Here is a 13,165-nt window from a genome sequence, read left to right as displayed (position 1 = left end):
TGAATGCAAAGTTCCAAGGAGAGAAGTCCTTCTACAGAAGGACTTCAAATATGATGTAGTTCTACTTCATAGTTCACAAATTTCACCCAAGCTTAAAATATGTTGGATAAACTGTATCTTATATATGAAAAAAACTAACAAGACTCCTTTCTTAGAGGTTAAAGAGAGATAGCAATCAGAAAACGAAACAAAGGACAAATTTCCATTTTGATTCATCTAACCCAGTCAGTCTTCTCTCATTCTCAGCTTCACGTGCTGTCCCATTCAGTCCTGTGCACTCTGGATTGTCCTATGTGCCTCCACACTCCCATTTCCTCAAACTTTGTCCTAAGATACATTTCATCCAAGAAGCCTACAAACCAGAATGGAACTATTGAAACATCCATTCCTCTTCTTTTTGAGCCTTTGATGACCTTGTAGCTTCCAGAGAGCACCTTTTATCTCTTCAGGTTTTTAAATGCCTCTCATGTAGATTTACCTTCATTTTTATCTTAATCACTGTGGAAACACCCTTACCAGAAAAATAATATTTTCATAAATAATAAAATTTCTTTTGTTTCAAAATATAGGATACAATTCAGTAATTTTCTGTGGCATAAAATGGATGTATTATTATTTGTGCTACATTAAATCATGTTTGCATATGCTATACAAATATTTTAAATGTATTATTTCATAAAGATGTTCCAAACAGTGAACAAACTATATATGTTTGTAGCATGCATATTATGTTATATTATGTTATCTATATTATATATTATATTATATTATGTATTATAGTAATATAGTAATATCCTTGAGAAAAACAAACTAACTCATTTGGACCCATAAAAAAAAACTAAGCACTGAGGTTAAATCATAAAATGTGGTGGGCGGTTTCTCATTACAGTAAACCGCTAGACTATTAGGTATGCAGGCAATATGTGTCTGTTTGCTCTTGTGGATACTAAAAGTATTCTGAATTCCTCAGAAGGACTTTAAATATTATGTTATAAAATGTTAAACCAATACCTTTAGGACAAAAACAGAATCCAACACATGCCACCTAGATTATTAAAGAAGGTTGAAAAATAAAAAAATCAAGACTCAAGCTTCTGAAGAATTTTTTAATGGAACATATTTCCACTTCAGCTATAAAAAGCTCCAGTTTAAACTCCTGCACTTGTTTACACCTGAGACTAAAGATGTACCTTATTCATTTGCTTTTGGAAAAGGTTATTTTTGTTTCAACCAAAGCAGCTCTTTTTTTCTTTGTATTTTAGCATCTTTGAAATTAAAAGTTACCCAGTCTTTTTAAAGGGAGCTTCCTGTTAAAGAAAACAAAGAAAATTATATGCCTGAATCTAGTAGGACAGTTTGTTGTTGTTTATGTCTACAGTGGACCTAACAGCAATGCACATAGTAGCCAGTTTCCCTTTTGGAAGTAAAAAATGCTGCCCTCATTTTGTTAATGGACAGATTGAGTTCACCAAAAGTTAAACATTCTGTACAAGACCAAAATGCACTAAATAGGCTTCTTAAAAATAATATGCTTTGGGAAAGAAGCAACTCAGAGTGCATTTGTGTCAGGGTTGTTGTGAAAGCAGTTTCTTAGAACAGATCTTTGCAATGGTTTTTCCACTTCAAAATGATGATTGTTGGTTTTGTTAATGCAAATTTCTGTGGCATTAATTCTGGGAATTTGTCCAGTTAAACACATTCTTCCATTCAGCCCAAGAGGAAACTCTCGGCAGCAGTTCCAATTTGTTTTTTATTTAAGCAAGATCCATGTGGAAACCTTTGTTTCGTTTTGAGAGAGCCTTAGACTTACCGTATGTAGTATAATGATGCTTAGTCTCAGAAATGCAGCTTTTTCAGGCCTGATATTGCAGCAAATAAGTACTGATCCAAAGCGGTTTCATACCATTCGGGAACCTGGGTCTTCCTAGCTATCAGTGATATTATATGTGCTCATTGCCCTCTCCTGGTTTCATCTGGTAATTTGTCAGGTTTAAAATGTCTGAATCAGGTCTTCTAAGAATGTCACACTTCCCTCTGACAGATTTTTTTTTTCCTTGTCCAGTCTAGTCTATCACTGGTAAACACGGTTTCTCAGCTAGTACAAATTACCCCTCTCATCAGTGTGCTGGCAACACAGGCTAAGAGCCAGCACTGTTTCAAATTCTCTCAAGTCAGAACTAGCGGACTCTGTTTACTCCATGTGCATGTTATAATATTTATCTGCTGCTCACCTGTGCATTCAGGTACATAAGAGCAGTTCAGGCAATGCTTGAATTTAAAAAGTGCTTTTGATAAGATTCTGCACTGCATGCTTGTAACAAAAGAAAGCTCTCATGAGAAAATAGATCATTAAAGATAGAGCTCTCAAAGGGCAACGGTATGTTTTCTTTAAAAAACCTATGAGGTAGTTTTCTTCATAAAGGGGAAGAGGATGTTCGTTGTTCCTCCAGTGAACAGCTCTACGCTGACACTTGTGCTGTTTAAATTAAATAATCTAGAATTTAGGGGCAAATAAAGAGATGACAAAACTTACTACTGATATGGGGTTTGGATTTGGCTAAGATGGAGCCAATAGGAAGAAATAAACTCAGCACTTAGAGTGTTGGGCTCAAAAATGACTGCTGTCTGTAAGAAAAGTCAGCTTATTTGTCAAAATGCCTGTATAATGCTTAGGATCTGAAAAGAAAAGAGAAACCTACCACATATTAGGACCCGAACAGAAAATGTTGTTGTATAAGCGATGAATAAATCAGTAAAAACATTCATGACATAGCGGACATCTGGGCCCACCTCCTGCTCTAAGCAGGTCCAGTTACAGCAGGTTCTTATGCCCAGACAGTTTTGAATACCTCGAAGGATGAAGATCCAACAGTCTTCTGGGTCCCTGTTTTAATGTTTGGCCTTCCTCATAGTGATTTTTTTTTCTTATAGTAAGTCAGAATTTCCCATGTTCCAACTTATTTCTGAAGCCTCTCATCCTGCTGCTTCTCTTATAATGAGTTAGTTCCTTGGAATGAGACCCTTCTGTTCATAAAGGAGAAAACTGAGGGAGGCAGAGGTATGACAGAGGTTAAAAATCATGAATGATGCAGAGAAGAATAGGGAACAATTTTGTTTATATTAAAAAACAGTAGAATTTCTAAGTTTACATTAGAAAAAATGAAGTTCTTTTTTTCACAGGATATAATTATATTGTGGACTAACTGCCAGTGCATAATATAGAGGACATATAAAGGGATTTGGAAATTAATGGAAGATAGATCCATGTGTGTCTTAAATCCAACAGTCTCAAAGCAGCTTTCTGTGCTTAGGAAGGCCCTAGTTTACTGACTTCTGGAAGTTAGGAAAGTATTACAAAGGAAGATCACTGCAGATAGAGCCTGTTTACCTGTGCCTCCCAAGCCATCCTGTACTGGATGCTGTCAGAGACAGCCTACGTTATACAGGTGGCACATGCAGTACGAGAGTTTGAATTAAGAGCCCTGGGGCCCACAGTTATTGGTCAGAGAAATTAGATATTTTAAGCTGCACCTTTAATAGCACAGGATGCAAATTAGAACAAAAAGAGAAGTGACACTGAGTCTGACTCTAAATAAACAATCTTATTTGGGGACATATGTACCTCTGTTCATAAATTGAAGGAAATCAGGATGGAGCCCTTTATTGACTGAAGCCCCTTGCTGGTAGTGTCTGTCCTGTTGTATGTATCAGCTGTATGTTTTCATCTGCAATGCAAACAGATTCTGTTATCTGGAGATTCATATACACATATGTGTATACACACACATGTGCACACACATATATACATATAGCATTTGTTCACATATGCATGTACATGTGGGTGTGTATGTATAAAATGTGAAAAAAACTATTACATTTCATTTAGAAAGTTGTTCTCTGCCCTACTATCTCCTGTTCATGTGAAATAAGAATGCTAAAGCAGTAAAAAAGATTATAAAGGCCCACACCTGTGGAAGGATTCTCCCAACACGAGAAGTGGGAAGGGCAGCAGGCTATTCCAGTGTCTTGCAAAGACACTTGCATAAAGGTCACATTAGCAATAAGGCTGGATGTGTGAAGAATGGGCTGGATGTGCCTCATAGGCAGCATCACAACACAGAGTGCTGTAAAGACTTTTGGTTCTGCTGCAATTAAGTTTTCAGAACAGCCTAAATTATGCAGAGGGCCATAGTGAAGACCAGAAGCAAGAAAGGCAATCTGAGAGTATCTATACAACCCATGTCCCTGTGGGCTGCAAGGTACAGGTTGTATCACTTAAATACACATTGAAGAATTATCTCAGCTTTTCCTGCTTTTAATGCAAGTCTATGTTTTCTAATTCAAATTCTGATTCTGAAGTTGCATTTTTATTGACCAAATCCCTGATTAGTTGATATGTTAGAAAAAGCACATTAAAATCTATAAGCAGGATTTTCGATCTTGCAGATCTTCAGATTTTCAGAAACCTGGCATATCCAGTGTTGTCCTGAAAGCCAGTATGCTGGCTTTCCTATATGCAAGGCCATAGTTATAATAGTAAAGTAAAACTTCACTTATCCGTTAGCTATGGTATTTATTAATCTGCTCTATTTGTAGATAATTCCATTCAGATCCCAAATTGTACAGGATGAATGTTGCTGGTTCAGAGACCTCCCAGGTGTTGGAGAGCTCTTTAATTTGCGATGGGATGAGACTTGAACTGGGTGTTTAGACTAAAGAATTTGTCTAAAATAACTTTCTTCGACTTCATTATGCTCCCAAACTAATCTTTCTGCCAGATTTAGCAGACAGGCTGGTAGGTCTGGTAGGGAAGTGTCCACATCTTGGAATCTGGCTTTTATATAATATGATGACACTAAAAGGAAATAGAACTTTAGGTTCTCCTTATGGCTAGAGAAGTAGAGTTATTGCTGATATGCCAGGTAGCATACACTACTTACTAGACTTCATATACTGTGTTGTACTAGGTAGATCTTCAGAATAGAAGAATTTAGACCATGTCTCAGAGGGAGCAAATATCTATGACACAAGTGTTGTAAGAATATCTCTACCAGTAGTCCCAGGTTCCCAAGTTCAAGATGAAAGATTGTTGTTGTTTAAATTGTTTGTATCAAGACAATAATATCCCCCAGTGCAACCAACTTGATTCATCACCCACGTACTTTGTTAATCAAACACACGTCTATTTCCTATTTTATTTCTACTGAGTATTAAGCATGTAAATTAAATTGACTTTTATCATCATCCTACGCCTCTTCTTTTGCCATATATTCCTTTGGTAGTATAGTCTGTTTGTTCTCCTATAAGCGCTTGTCTTGCAGCTTGTTAGGTGTCGTCTGACTTCTCTCCTCCTGGCTCCATTAAAAAAAAAAAGAACAGCTTATTTTATTTTCCAAATGGTAGCACCAAATTAACATCCAGTCAGAGATTTTTAATAATGATTTGAAAACATCATATTTTTGCCTGGCACTTTGACCTCTCTGTTCATATCTAAGTGATGGTTTATTTAATTAGGTCAGAAAAGCCACTGGGGGTTGAAAAGTGTCGAATGTTTTTCTTTTAGAAGGTTTTATGTATATTAGAAAACCAAACTCATGAAATAGGAAGCAATTCTAGGTAGAGCGCTGGACGTTATCAAAAGCAATGTAAGAGAATAGGTGAGAAGCACTATCTTGAATGTAGTCCAGAAGCAGTTAGATCATATGTGATGAAAACTGTAATTTGTTGAAAGTACTGCTATTAAATACTTCACTATATGATGATAGTAGCTCATTGGGAGCCAGCTTTATTTTGAGTCACTGCCAACTAACACCATTGTCCAGCACATAAGGAGATGCTATGTTGTTCAATCTACCATATTTTATGTGGGATGCAGGTGAAATTAGAGTTTTAATAACCTGCAGCAATTATATATCTAAAAGTAATCATGAAAGGTAGGATATCAGCCTTGCTATAACAAGCAAGTTATAATATGGACAGGTACCCATGTAAATTCCCCTTTATACTTGTATCATATTGGTTGATGCAATAACTACACGTAATTTATTTTCTAATCAAAACAACATATTTATCATGAATAAGTGGACAAGCAGAATTTTGCAAGTCTGCTGTGGCAATTATATTAATAATTCATATATACTTCACCTATATAAATAAATTCAAATCAGTAATTTTGCAAAAGAGCACTTCTAATTATCAAACGATTTCATGCATTTAGATTTTTTGGAGCGTCTGGCAATCTGATGGCCTTCTGCTTCTTAACAAGATGATTCTATGCTCCTGGCTGAGTTGTGGTTATCACGTACGAATGTTTTCTCTGAACTGCTCATCCATTTTTGGACATAAGGTAATACCTGCTGTATTTTGTTTCTTCAGTTCTCTATTCCATTGTTTTCTGCTACGCCACTGATACTTCTGAGAATTTGACAAGGAAAAGTCATGCAACTGATGGTCCTATTGTGGTAGTCTCTTATCAGTACGAGCTTTAGCCTTATCTGAGGACAGGTAGTGATGCAATACATGTCTGGAAGGTTTCACTTCTCTCCTTTCATACTGGGGAAACAGGTAAAGAGACAGGGAAAGAGGAACAGCTGAAGTGGTCAATCCTCGAAAACAGTAGGTATCAAGTAGTATTTAACATTCTCATTATGTCTGAGGTAAATGAATAGATTATTCCATACCATAGACAGTAATTCACTTGCTGAGTAAATGTGATACTTTATAATTTAATTATTAAAGGTGTTTAGATAAATATTATTTCTGTACGGTTTTAATGAGAGCTGAAGGCACAAAAATCCACCATCTAAAGAATTGTCACATTATTTTAGGAAAGTAGTTCCTTTGAACATTCTGACAAACATCTGGTAAACCTGTTGACAAAACAGAAAAATCATAACTGAAAGGTAAAAGGTTGACAGCCACCAAAATTGTCTTCTCTTCCACCAAAAGAATTCATACACCCTATGAAAGCAAGCCTCCTCTCAGTGCCTAGCCAGTTTGCCTCAGTGCTGACCTAGAGGCACTCTCTAGAAATCAGTGGACACAGTTTGTAGTTGATACACTACAATATACTACCTCTCGGTTTGTGTGCCAGTAAGTACTAAGGACAGGAGAGGTTTTATTTTGTATTTCATTAAATGACTCGCTACAAAATCATGAGGCAGTAGGAAACTGTCAGACATGGTTCTCCTTCAAGGCAGTGCCAGTCCTGAAACCTATTGGCTAAAAGGATCCTCTTCTTTTTCTCGTTTCTTCCTATCTGTGATCTTTACTCTAGTCCTGTTTTGAGAAATAACTTGAGTTCTGAAAAGGTGAGAAAGAAGGAGACTAGGAAAAATAAATTCCTCCTAGAATCAAATAGATTATGACTGGAAACTGCTTCTTGTGAAAATGTTAATGTATTTCAAAAAAGCTATTAAATGTAAAAGCATCTCTCAGTTTACTTCATCAAATTCAGGGCCCAGTGCAGCCACAAAGCGTGTTTCCATTGCATATATAATTTTTAACTTCCACAAGTTTCCCAGTAACAGATTTTTATGCTTCTTTGCTCACACGACACATTGCATTTTATTGCTCATACTTTGTGTAAAGACCAGACCATTAAGTATTAGGGGGCTATTACAGGAAGAATTACTAGTCCCAAGAGATCAGAATTTGTTCTAAAGTCTGTAGTTGCCTTCAGAATTCCTTTCTTTAAAATATTTATTATAAATATAATCTCAAACAGATGCTGATTTTTCTGTGAGGTATTGTAACACAGATTCAATCAGATATGCTTTAACCACCACCATCCACAACAGATTGCCTTTTTCAGCCAAGATGTGACACCATAAATTGCGTTTCACATTTGAAATGCAGTACAACTTTCTTAATAGTCTCTTAATCCTTTTTATTTACCTTTATGTTTCTTCTAGCTTTGGCACTTAAGTGGAGAAGTGGAGGGATCTTTTACATACAAATTGATTGAGTAGGTTACAGGCAAATGACCATTCTCTGAGCCTAGCTTCTGCACCAATAGATGTATTTTATTTTGCCGTACATAAGAATTGCATCTATGGTTGCTTGCATTGCTTTGCAATGTCAGGAATGTGCACATTCTCAAGTTACTCCTGTTTCTTCTTGCACTCTCACCTTCTCCCTCATTTTCTTTCTTTGTCCCTCTCTCTTGTATATGTATATGCATGCATATGCTTATATATACACATTTGGTCATCTTTGTTCAGACAATTATGTTTCTGTAAATGCACTATTTATTTTATTTTATTTGCATTTCCTTTCTGTTTAATCTTGACACTTGGTGTGAAGATTTTGCATATGCTTATGAGTCTGCATAATATTTTCTAGAAGGTGAGAGAGGGAAGTGGAGAAATTTCCTAGAACAAGAATTCCAACATTATCTTCAAGTGTTATCTTTTATACCACATTCCAGTCATGATCTGGTGTCACTTTGCATTAATTAATGTCATAGCACAACAAAATAGCAAAAATAGGATTATGGCAGGCATCTATTTGTACAACTAGGAAAATTATCGTATACTTTTTCCTGTGATACAGTGGCATACAGACATCTCAGTTGTCATTAGAAGAGGAATGGCCCTTGATCATACAGGATCATATCATATGGTCATGAGTATAATACAGGAAGAGTATCCAGGAACAAGACTCACAACTCCTGAGCTGCACATTTGTGAATTAGCTACACAGTCACCAGCCTTTCTCACAGTCTGATATATTTTACTGCAGGGAAGATGAAACCTTCACATAAAGAAACACATAGGCTTAATTGGTACCTGGTGTAACTAATAATTATTGATTTATATTGCAACTCCCATAGACCAAAATCTATGGAGCTTCTATGGTGAGACACTGCAGTCAGTATAACTCTAGCAGCAACTCATCACTGTGTTTAAAAGTCAGTACAGGAGGGGGTCCGTTCTCTCTTCAGTTTTTCTCTAGTGAATTGCACATCACAAAAAAATTTGACCCCACTGAGATCATGACAATGTAAGTGAAAGCTGGATTTAGTTTGATGAGGACTTCAAGGCTACGTAAAAATAAAACAAATTCTTTCCTCTGTCTTGTCAGCTTATTTGCAGCTGCCTTTACAGCCTTTCAAAGGAACAGGAACTTCAGCAGCTGAGATCAATACATAAATAGAGGCACTCTTGGCATGCCCACCCTGTCACTTCTGTCTCATGTTCTCCTCAGGAATCAGGTTATCTTTCCTTCACCACAGAATGAAGTCAGTCAAAATTCAGTGCAGCTTTAAACAAAATTTAGCTAGAGTATCAAAGAAAGAAGAATGGCTTATATTGGCTTTGTTTTCTAGTATTTTATGCTTTTAATTTAAGAAAAAAACAAACTCTATGCTTAAAACTTCTTTCTGAGCATATTTAAAGCTATCCTCAACTGCTGGAGATGCAGGGTTTTCCCTTGGGCTGTGCTGGATTGGATGCCTGTGTTGTTACCTTGTTCATGAATGGTTGTTCACTCAGAAAATCTGTTCATCAACTTTGATAAAAATCTGTGTTTAATCTGCTGAGAAAGACAGCAAGCTAAGATATATCATATCTCTCATCTTTCTCACCATGAAAGGTATATCAGCATGACCAGTTCATTTTTTTCTGTCAATATCTAGCATTTCACAATCAGGTTGCCTTAGAGTTTCTGTGTAAGTCAATTGGACAGCGTCACATACTAATGCCCTATCTTCACATGTGGTTGCAAGCTCATTACACCCAGGTATTCTTTTTGATTTCTGCTTTGATAGAAACAGTACGTAAACCTCAGTTCACAAATATAAATAATTACTCATTTGAGCAGTGATAGGTTTTGGGAAGAGGCATTGCCCTGGTCTTTCACCCAAAAAAAGTAAAAATGCTCAATGAAATATATGTAAAATCTTATTGTTTATCCAGCTGGACAGGACCATAGTTATAAATTGTTTGAAGTGGATGAATACTTTTATTATAAGTCAATATTGGGAGGGAAGGAAGTATAGTATAATTTGCCTTAAGTGATCTCTTGGGGGACAAACAAAGATTAACTGCTTAATGGAGATGGTCTTCTCAAAAGTTTAGAGAAGAATTTATTAGATGTGTTTAGGGATATTCAGAGGCTCCTTAGAGACAGAATTGTTTGGTGAAGTTGGTAATTTGTATAGTTTTTTGTGTAAGTTTATTGAAGAGAATGTTTTATCATGAAGGACATCTCCCTCTTAATAATCAACCCTTTGATTTAATAATTGTTCTCTTTAACCAAAAATTCTGCAAATAGAGTAACAGAAACTGAAATGTGTGGTCCTGTATGATAGTTACTGTTTTATAAATATGTTGGTTATAAAGCCCTCAGTATATGTTTCTCTTGAGCTGTATTTCTAGGTTAGTAAACCAGTGAGGCTACTTGAAGGGACTTCTGGGGTCTCTGCTTGTACTTTGAATAGCCAGCTGTTTTCCAAAACCAGAAAAATGTTTGATTAAGCAATGGTGAGGTTAGTCATAAAATGACAGTGGCTTCTGGCTTACTGACTATGTGTGGTGAGGAAAACTGAACTTCATGAAAAGAAGGTGTGGAAGTGATAATCTATACAAAAGTTCTCCTATGGGAGTATTGCTAGGAGCTATCATTCTGCATTCTGGAGGATAAATGACTCAAATATATCTAGTATCATCAATTTTACACAGTAGATTTTGATCTTCTAACATTACTGAATATTTTTGTAAATAAAACTCTCTGTAGATATGCTGCATAACTGTAGTGTATATATATATGTCTGCATATTGGTGGATTACACTTACAGAGAACCTTGGATGCCTGAAGGTGACTCCAGATTTCATGAGTATAGCCAGGCAGACAACAGCACAGAAGGTTACTTCTAGATGTTACTTCAGAATGTTCTTTCCTGGGGGTTATGGGAATGTTACTTCAGAATGTTAGGTTATCACTATCATTCAGGGAGTTCCAACTGAAGAATAGATCCCGTATGCCCCAGGAACAGTATATAGATAAAACTTGCTCTGTCAAGCTTATAGTTTAGGTATATGATTAGAGAGAAGACGTATGTGCAGGGAATTCTTGTTAGAGCTAATGTTCTTCTTAAAACCTCAGCCCTGTGAATCTGTGAGAATCTCTACTTTTATTTACAAATGAAATAACTTTTGATCCTAGGATCAAATGCCATCATATTGAGATAGCAGAAATGGCACCAATGAGGCTAAGAAGTTACTCTCAAATGCTTGTTTCCAGGCAGGAGTTATCTTTTTTAAAAACAGTGAAGATGTTTTTGTGCAGCTTGTTCTGGGTGATTGCATCTTGGAATGAACAGTTAACTAACGTTAGTTTTTAACTTTAGGCCTTGGACAGTTGCTATAACTGAGGGAGTACATGAAAGGAGAAAAAAAGGTAGTCAGTTGACAAGAGCTAGTTGTGAACGGAAGGTGATGGGAGATAGCAAGTGTCAGGAAGTTATGGCCCAGTGTTGCTTTAAACACTAGTACAACACTTTATAGTATTGCTTTTAGTTTTGAACAAAAGTTTTTGTATGTATTTCTCTGCTCTATTTGCAACTATATAACTATGGCCTTGCATATAGGAAAGCCAGATTGGGAAACAACCTGACTTTCAGAAATCAACTGTGAAAATATTATGAAACTGGAAATAATGTAAAACTCAAATATTTTGTTAGTAACACAAGAAGAAGACTTCTAAGGCCAACGCCTTGGTGCTGTTAACTTTCTCCAGTAACTTCAGTGGAGGTACAGTGATTTGTGCCATGGAGGATATGACCACAATTTTTAACTTGGTAATTTGCCTTTAAGGAGCAGATAAGCCAAGATGTCAGTGACCTTGGCAACATTACCTGAGTAGCATAGTTTCACTAGGATGAACTGTTCTTGGAAAAATTCTTCCCTGTCTGAGTCACAATCAGGTTGTCCTTCTAGAATAAGAATGTGTGCTGTTATTCCTCTTCCTCCTGTCCCCTGGAGCAGTACATGCAAATTCCAGCTCTCTAGTCTGGCGTTTCAGTTTCTGTAAGGCCTTCTCATGTTATCACAGTGTACGAATTTTTGTATTTTGTAGTACTCTTCTTAAACTGTGCTGCACCAGAGCATCTAGTGTAAGTCTTACCCAGTGGTAAGACTTTGAAAAGGTTTTTTTTCTGCCTTTGTCCACAAAAATGAACTAAAGTAGTTTATTTGTCTCTTCCTTATGGCATATAAAGTAAACAGTTATTTGCAGTGGTAGCAACAATTGGAGAAGCCATTATATGTAAGCTTAAGAAAAAAGTGATAAGGATATTCATGTGAGAAATACTAGGCAGTCCATCTGTTAACAGTTCTCAGATATTCAAAAAAGATGAAGGCTGCTTGGAGAAGGTCACATGCCATTTAAACATCAAATATATTATGAATAGTAGATGTTTTTACTTTCTGTTGAAAAAAAGAAGTAAATATATATATATTGTTCAGCTTATGCTGCGTGTAGTGATTTTGTCTGTTTCTTTGTTTCTTTCTGTCTTTTTTCACAGACACATAAACTTCCGTACCAAAAAAGAAATCATGTAAGGCATTTCAGATACTTCTAAGAAAAGTGGATGGTGATGGTAATGCTTTTAATCATTAGAAGTGTCCAGAGCACTCGGTGATACAGAAGATGCAGATTGGATGCCATTTTCAGGTTATGAGAACCATGGTTTGAACACTGAAGGAAACAAGTTCCCTGCTCACTGGGCTAGAATATATTGAAATAGATGTGTTCTCAACCCCTCAGCCTGACACTGTTTTGCTCCAGAAGCCTGTTAACCTAATCACCAGGTTAGAAAGTCCTCCTGTCTCAGTAACTGTTATATATTTTGAGCAAAGTGAGTGGGTGTAAATAGACAGAGGTTCTTCCTTAGAAGGTAGTCTGTCCTAGTTGTTAAAACATTGTGGTGACAAGTAGGTAACATTGGCTCAAACCACTGCCGTGTGTCAGGCTGAAATGATTTTATTTGAGATTTCTCATCTCTTAGTCTGACCTTCAAAAACATCATTTCTCCAGACCAAAGAAGCTTCTACACTGGCATGAAACTACTGCGTATTACACTTGAAATAGCTCTTAGCAGCAGTACACCAGCCAAAAATAATTATGGTCGATTCCCCATTATCTGAGGGAAAGAAACAAACAT

This window comes from Rhea pennata, chromosome Z (assembly GCF_028389875.1).
Source record: "Rhea pennata isolate bPtePen1 chromosome Z, bPtePen1.pri, whole genome shotgun sequence".
Classification (NCBI taxonomy): Eukaryota; Metazoa; Chordata; class Aves; order Rheiformes; family Rheidae; genus Rhea; species Rhea pennata.
The sequence above is the reverse complement of the archived record's forward strand: the minus strand, read 5'-3'. Positions refer to the sequence as shown.